The following is a 6,531-nucleotide window of genomic DNA, read 5'->3' as shown; positions in this document are numbered from 1 at the left end:
AGAGAGAATATTACGAAATAATGGAGTTTGTATGGAGAAGACGAGTCCCCCAAATTCAAATAACAAATGACTAGATGAAGAATAAGTTAAAGATCCCTAGACGGTTTAAAGCCTAAGGATTCAGCTATTTACAACCAAAATAAGTCAAACCCTGTATGTGTTTAACTAGTTTCAATGGGATAAAGCCACCCGAGATATCATCAACTTTTCAATAGGATTTTCAACTAAGTCAAACCCCATGTGTTTTAGTTTAGCTACCACTACGTTCTATCGTGGTTTCTAAAGTACGTCCTTAAACATGGTTTTGTATCAGTGAATTCCTACTAGAAATTTGCCTAGCCCTCAGGGTGGAATGTAGGAAACTGAGCAACAGTTGGATCATATTCTTCACAACTGGCTTCTTTGATTGGACATTGACGCCCAGTACCAACAACTCAAGCGTAGGGAGTCCTGAATTATGGAGCCAATGGTGGACCAAAATAGCTTCCGAGGCAACGAACATCTCTCAATCAACATTAACAGGCAAAGAGAGAGGTGTGGTATCGGTCAGAGTTCCCTTTGATGGACGGAGCAAGGAAACATAAAATATGGGGCGAACTTGTGAAAAGGGAAACATAAAATATGGTCAGAGTTATAGATATAACGCATATTTTATTTATATATTTAAATAAATAATAAAATAAACAAATCAAATCCTGTTTATTATATTCATTCTATAATTTAATTTGAATTTTATACGATCAAAATAGGATTTTAGAAATAGGATTCTTTTTAGAAATAAGGAATAAAGAAATCATGGATAAATCCAATCTTTCTTAAATCCAAGTGATCTTTTCGTAGGCGTTTGCCTCCGATTCAATCGAGGGGATCGAATTGATTAAAGAAACATGAGTTTAATTAGTCGATTTATTAGTCAACAAGGAAAAATATTATCTAGGCGAGTAAATAGATTGACCTTAAAACAACAACAATTCATAGGTTATCGGCCTTGCTCTGGGGACTATGAAATAAGGGCCAAAGTAGCAAGATCCCCTTCAAATTTGGGAAACTTAATTTTGGTGAAAGTGTGGTGCTTGGGTTTTGCAGACACCATGGGCTTTCCGCCATCGCTTCGACATCATTTTCTCAAGGATTTCCCTCGATCTCAAACTTATCTCAGGTCATTTACCCTTAACGCGAAATCGAGAGTTTGTTTCAACTTCTGCTACTTGTGCTTTAAAGGCTACTACTTCAGCTACCAAAGCATCCAACATTTTTAATTTAGAAACGATAGATGATAGCTATGAGGAAATAGATACTGGAGAGGGGTCCACAGGGGGGTTGGTAGGTGGATTTGTGAGCTGGTTGGTAGGATCATTTGAATGATTGGTGGATCTAGTATCAACTATTTTGGGTCGAGCACCCTGTGTCTGAATAGATAATAACAACCTACTTGATACAGTGATACCAAATCTGATATGAGCTGGATTTAGAGAATTTTATTTAGAAAATAACAAATGACTAGATGAAGACAGCTAAAGTCCCCTATAGCCTAACGATTTAGATATTTACAACCAAAAGAAAACTATAAACAAGCAGAAAAATAAGGGAGTGTTATGAAGTTGCAAGATACGGGTTTAACCAATGTCATGGGATAAAACCACGCAAGATATCAGCAACAAGCTTTTCAAAAGGATCTTCGACAAAATCAAACCCATATGGGTTTTTAGCTGCCATCACTTCCTCACATGGCTATCTAAAAAAGGCCCTTAAAGGTGTTTCTGCATCACATGCCCCCATAACCATGTCCAAATGTGTTGGCCACCGATACTTTAAGAAAAACAAGAAGTCGGATAGGTCCATACCAAATGTGTTGTCATTCATTCAAAGTAACAGCCAATGGTGGCCTTATCCACACCAAAACTGCCAGAAGGATTGTCAGTCTAGATAAACATTTGCTATGTGGTCATCCGTAATCGCCAAAATTGAAAAATTCATTCAACCAAAGTATATAGCATGTCAAATGCATAAAGTTAGACATTACCTTAGTGTAATTCGCTAGTTCCAACACCCATGCCTGAACCAATATTAAAACAAAATTTTGCATCAGAGACCAACTTTGAGGAAGAAACAACAATCAGTGCATGCTGAACAAACATTACAACGTCAAAATAATACACCAGGTATTAGGTTTCTCATAAATGAGCAATTGTTGTTAAAGTTTAAAACACAGATTCTTTCAAGAATTTCATTTCTGGAAGCAAATAATCAAGAATCATAGATTCCATGTCATTATTATATTTGGAAAAGTCGTAAATCCAGGAGACAGACCTAGAAAATCAAGCATAGCCCCAAGAAGATATGAGCTGGTATCATTAAACCACACCTGAAAGCCTTTAACATGTGAAATTAAAGAATTTACTATTTTTAATAATCTCCCTTGAAGATAGATGTAAGGAAATCAAAACAAATTCTCAACTTCAATGAACTACACTAAGTAAGCAATGAATTCAGGCACAAATACTAGGGAATGATAAAGATTGATTTTGAGAGCTACTCATTCACCTGAGGCACGTATATTGCAGCCAACACAGCAGCAACATGATTCACCAGTAGGAGTCCGGAACCAAGAAATGCAATATTTCTAACGCCAAGCTTCGTTGCTAATGTGGATATTTGAAATTTGTATATGATTGTACAAACAGATCTCAGATACTGATATAGCAAATTTCAGTGACCAAAAAAAGTAGGATAGTTTTAAAATCAAACAAAGAGGAGTAACTTCCAAAGCAAGAAGGAAATCGAGGCTTAGGAAATATAAAGAAAAATAGCTAGTTTGAACAAACATACAAAAATCAATTAATATTTCACAACTCATGAAGGAAACTCCACTGGGGGGTAGGGAAACTTGATATCAAACAATATCAACTGGAAAAGAACAAAACAAACATTATATGTTAAATTGGTCAATAACTTACTTGCGATCTCCTTCTACATCTGGAAGATCTTTGGTTATGGCAATAACCAGCGCAAACAATGTCCCGAAAGTAGTGATAAATGCCACAGGTGCACTGCAGACAGAATACAGGTGAAGGAGATGTTTAGTTCTCTCAACAGTTTTCAACCACGTTTTCATAAAGTTAAACTTCAAATATACAACGATAATGAAATTCCTAAATACAAAATGAAACCTAAGTCAATGATGTATGTTTATAAAAGTGAGTGCCAATCTTGAGAGTTGTAATTAGATGGATGAACGTACAAGAAAGGTTCCACTGCACTCAATGATGAAAAGGAACTCAGAGGCACTTCATAGATGATCAGGGATCAAGTTCATGAACTAATAGCTCCTACTTTTATAAAGACTCAAATAGAAATACAATAGAAGTGATTGATCATTTTTCTTTTTTCATTTGCTTGTGGTCAAGGATATACATATCGACTGTAATGAATGGCACCCAACTCCACTGAAATATTGACCAATATTAATAGGTTAAGCCTAAAAAGTGTGGTTACCCGCCTCCACTGAAATGTAACTCCAAGAGCAGCTCGTGGCATAATAGACTCCAAAATTGAGAAGGAAACCCCGCACCTGCAAATGATAATTTCTTAAATTTTATGTCATTATGACTTTAGAAACAAACATGAAAAATGTGTTCAGCAATAAATGAAGGTGCCAATGTATGCAAAAGAGTGACATTTCCATATAAGTTATGGTAATTATTACAAAACCAAACAACTATTATGAGCTGAGTACTAAGCTGGTACAGTCACCTGATCATACTTCCTTCTTTTCCATTTTACAACCAATTCTAAGATGATACAGACTTCTCTATGTTGACTTCTAAAATGAGTTGCTTCATTTTCTACTATCAAGTAGAATCTTTTGTCCACGCTTCATATGTGATCAGTTTTAGCCTTTTAGGCAATCCATGTTGTCAGCTTGATAGTTCCGTCAATGAATGAAGTTAATAAACAAAATGTGCTTCACAAAAAAGTACCGTGGCAATTATGAGAAATGCCGCAACAGGATATCTTTTCATTCTAAATGGGGGAACAGAATAAATGGTGCCCAGGAAAAGACCAAGAGAGTAAAGAGATGTGATAAATGGGCCAAAGTTGTATCCGAAATCAGAAGGCCCGTCACTGCAAAAAATATCACCAAGAACCATGCTGATTGAACTGAGAGATCCCCTGCAGCTATTCGCAAGTAGGGTTTATTTACCCTGCAAAGTGAAAAAAATGTTATTTACATTACCATCTCTTAAAGTCACCAGTAAATACCCCATAGAAGAATCTTAAATTCTCAAATTTTGTTTAAGAAAGCTGTGCAGTTTTATAGTTCCTGCCTGATCTACAATCCAAGATGAATACTATAACACAACTATATAATTGTAGACACCCGTTTTTGTCCGGGTCTTTTATATTTTATTTTAATTATTGTTATTATTATTATTATTATTATTATGATTATTATTATAATTATTTTTTATAATTTACATTTTTTTGTTTACAGGCCCTCAACTCACCATTACAAAGCCCAAATGGATTTAACCCAGATTACAAGTTCAATCCTAGAGCCCAGTACAGAAGCCCAACCCAATCAACAAGCCAGAACCGATCCGACCAGCCCAACATTCGACCCGGATCAGACCCAGGCCCCTAGGGTTTTTAAAACCCTAACCCTAGGGGTATGATATATGTCGTCGATGCCAGTCCTGCTGTTGCGGCCGCCTGCTCCCGCCGACTCATCTACAGTGACCGAAAATCAACTCAAAGTCAGAAGAACCCCATAAAAAATAATAACAATGCCAAATCATATCCTATTCTATCAATCAATAGGGTAATGACACCCTCTTCCCCTCAACCATCACATTAAGGGGAGGCATCAAAACAAAAGGAGGGAGGATTCGGGTTTTCGAAAAAAATCAAACGGAGAGAGAGGGAGCTTCGAAGAGTTTCAGAGAGAAAAAAATTAAAAAAATTAAAAAAAGGAAAAAGAGAGAGAAACTGAAATCTTACCTTAGATTTGGTGGTCGTGGTCTCACCGAAGTTTGAAGGGCTTATCACCGAAGGTAAAAATAATTTTCCCTTTTTCTTAGATCTAGGGTTTTAAAAAATGGGGGTTTCAATTGTTTGGTAATGGAGGGTTGTTTTAAAATAAAAGAGAGACGGTAGGAGCTTTTCTGGTATTTGGGTCCCCGTGGCCATCGATTCATGGTGGCCGAGGCTTTGGGTTGCCACGTATGGTGCTCGGGGTAGTGTACCATGGTTACGGCTGGAGAGAGTTTGAATAAACTTTCCTCCTTGTGTTTTCGTAAACGGCTGAGAATGGGGTGTTTTGAAACCCTAAACAGGTTATATCATAACGCATGAAACGTCGTCGTTTAAGAGAGGGGAGGGTATGCATGTTTTGTAGAAAAAGGGCTAATATCATCTTTAGTCCTTGATCTTTTGTAATATCTCACCCGTGTTTTTTATTTCTTTAGGGGATAATAGTTTTTCAGGTCCTCTTTATTTGTAACAACTTTATTCTAGCCAGGAATGAACTGTGACTTTTTAATTTGAGATCTTACGTTTCAATTTTTATTTTGTCACTATTTTATGTAATATACCATTCTTGTTGGTATTTGATTTGGTTGCCATCGATTCACGGTGGCCGAGGCTTTGGGTTGCCACGTATGGTGCTCGGGTAGTGTACCATGGTTACGGCTGGAGAGAGTTTGAATAACTTTCCTCCTTGTGTTTTCGTAAACGGCTGAGAATGGGGTGTTTGAAACCCTAAACAGGTTTATATCATAATGCATGAAACGTCGTCGTTTAAGAGAGGGGAGGGTATGCTGTTTTGTAGAAAAAGGCTAATATCATCTTTAGTCCTTGATCTTTTGTAATATCTCACCCGTGTTTTTTATTTCTTTAGGGGATAATAGTTTTTCAGGTCCTCTTTATTTGTAACAACTTTATTCTAGCCATTAATGAACTGTGACTTTTTAATTTGAGATCTTACGTTTCAATTTTTATTTTGTCACTATTTTATGTAATATACCATTCTTGTTGGTATTTGATTTTGGTTGAGATAGTTTCAAATATTTCATTTCAATACTTATTTTCTACATTAATGTATTATTGGGTTAATTATAATCGGCCTTCATCTTTTTGGATTTATTGCATTTTAGTCCTAAGTTTCATTGTTGGGTTATTTTCATTCCTAGTGTCTGAGTTTGCTTAAAATGTAGATTAGGGCTCTGGTATGTTTATATTTGCTGATTAGGTCCTTTAAATTTCTATTTTTCAGTTTGAACCCTTCAAATGTCTGTATTTGCTATTTTAGCCCCTTTAGTTTCTTTATTTGTATTTTTGTCCTTTAAATTTCTATTATTACTGTTTAGGCCCCTAAAGTTTCTGTTTTGGTTATTTTAACCCCTTAAATTTTTGTAATTTCAATTTTAGTCCTTTAACTCTAGGTTTCTATTTTATTTGTTTTAGTCCTTAAGTTTATGCTTTTTGCAATTTTGTCCTTTATTATTTGTTTTAGTCCTTAAGTTTATGCTT

At 35.8% G+C, this 6,531-nt stretch overlaps 1 long non-coding RNA gene across 1 annotated transcript; it reads right to left on the bottom strand.

The window, feature by feature from the left end:
* Nucleotides 1-2,022: 2,022 nt before the first annotated feature.
* LOC120131286 lies at nt 2,023-2,666 on the bottom strand. The gene is made up of 3 exons (XR_005516905.1): nt 2,545-2,666; nt 2,311-2,373; nt 2,023-2,056 (listed from the first exon to the last, which is right to left on the bottom strand). It is a non-coding gene; the product is annotated as an uncharacterized LOC120131286 (long non-coding RNA).
* Between the last annotated feature and the right edge of the window lie 3,865 nt (nt 2,667-6,531).

Source organism: Hibiscus syriacus, unplaced genomic scaffold (assembly GCF_006381635.1).
Source record: "Hibiscus syriacus cultivar Baekdansim isolate YM2019G1 unplaced genomic scaffold, ASM638163v2 tig00110551_pilon, whole genome shotgun sequence".
In the NCBI taxonomy this organism is placed as follows: Eukaryota; Viridiplantae; Streptophyta; class Magnoliopsida; order Malvales; family Malvaceae; genus Hibiscus; species Hibiscus syriacus.
This window is presented reverse-complemented; position numbering and strand designations above follow the sequence as displayed.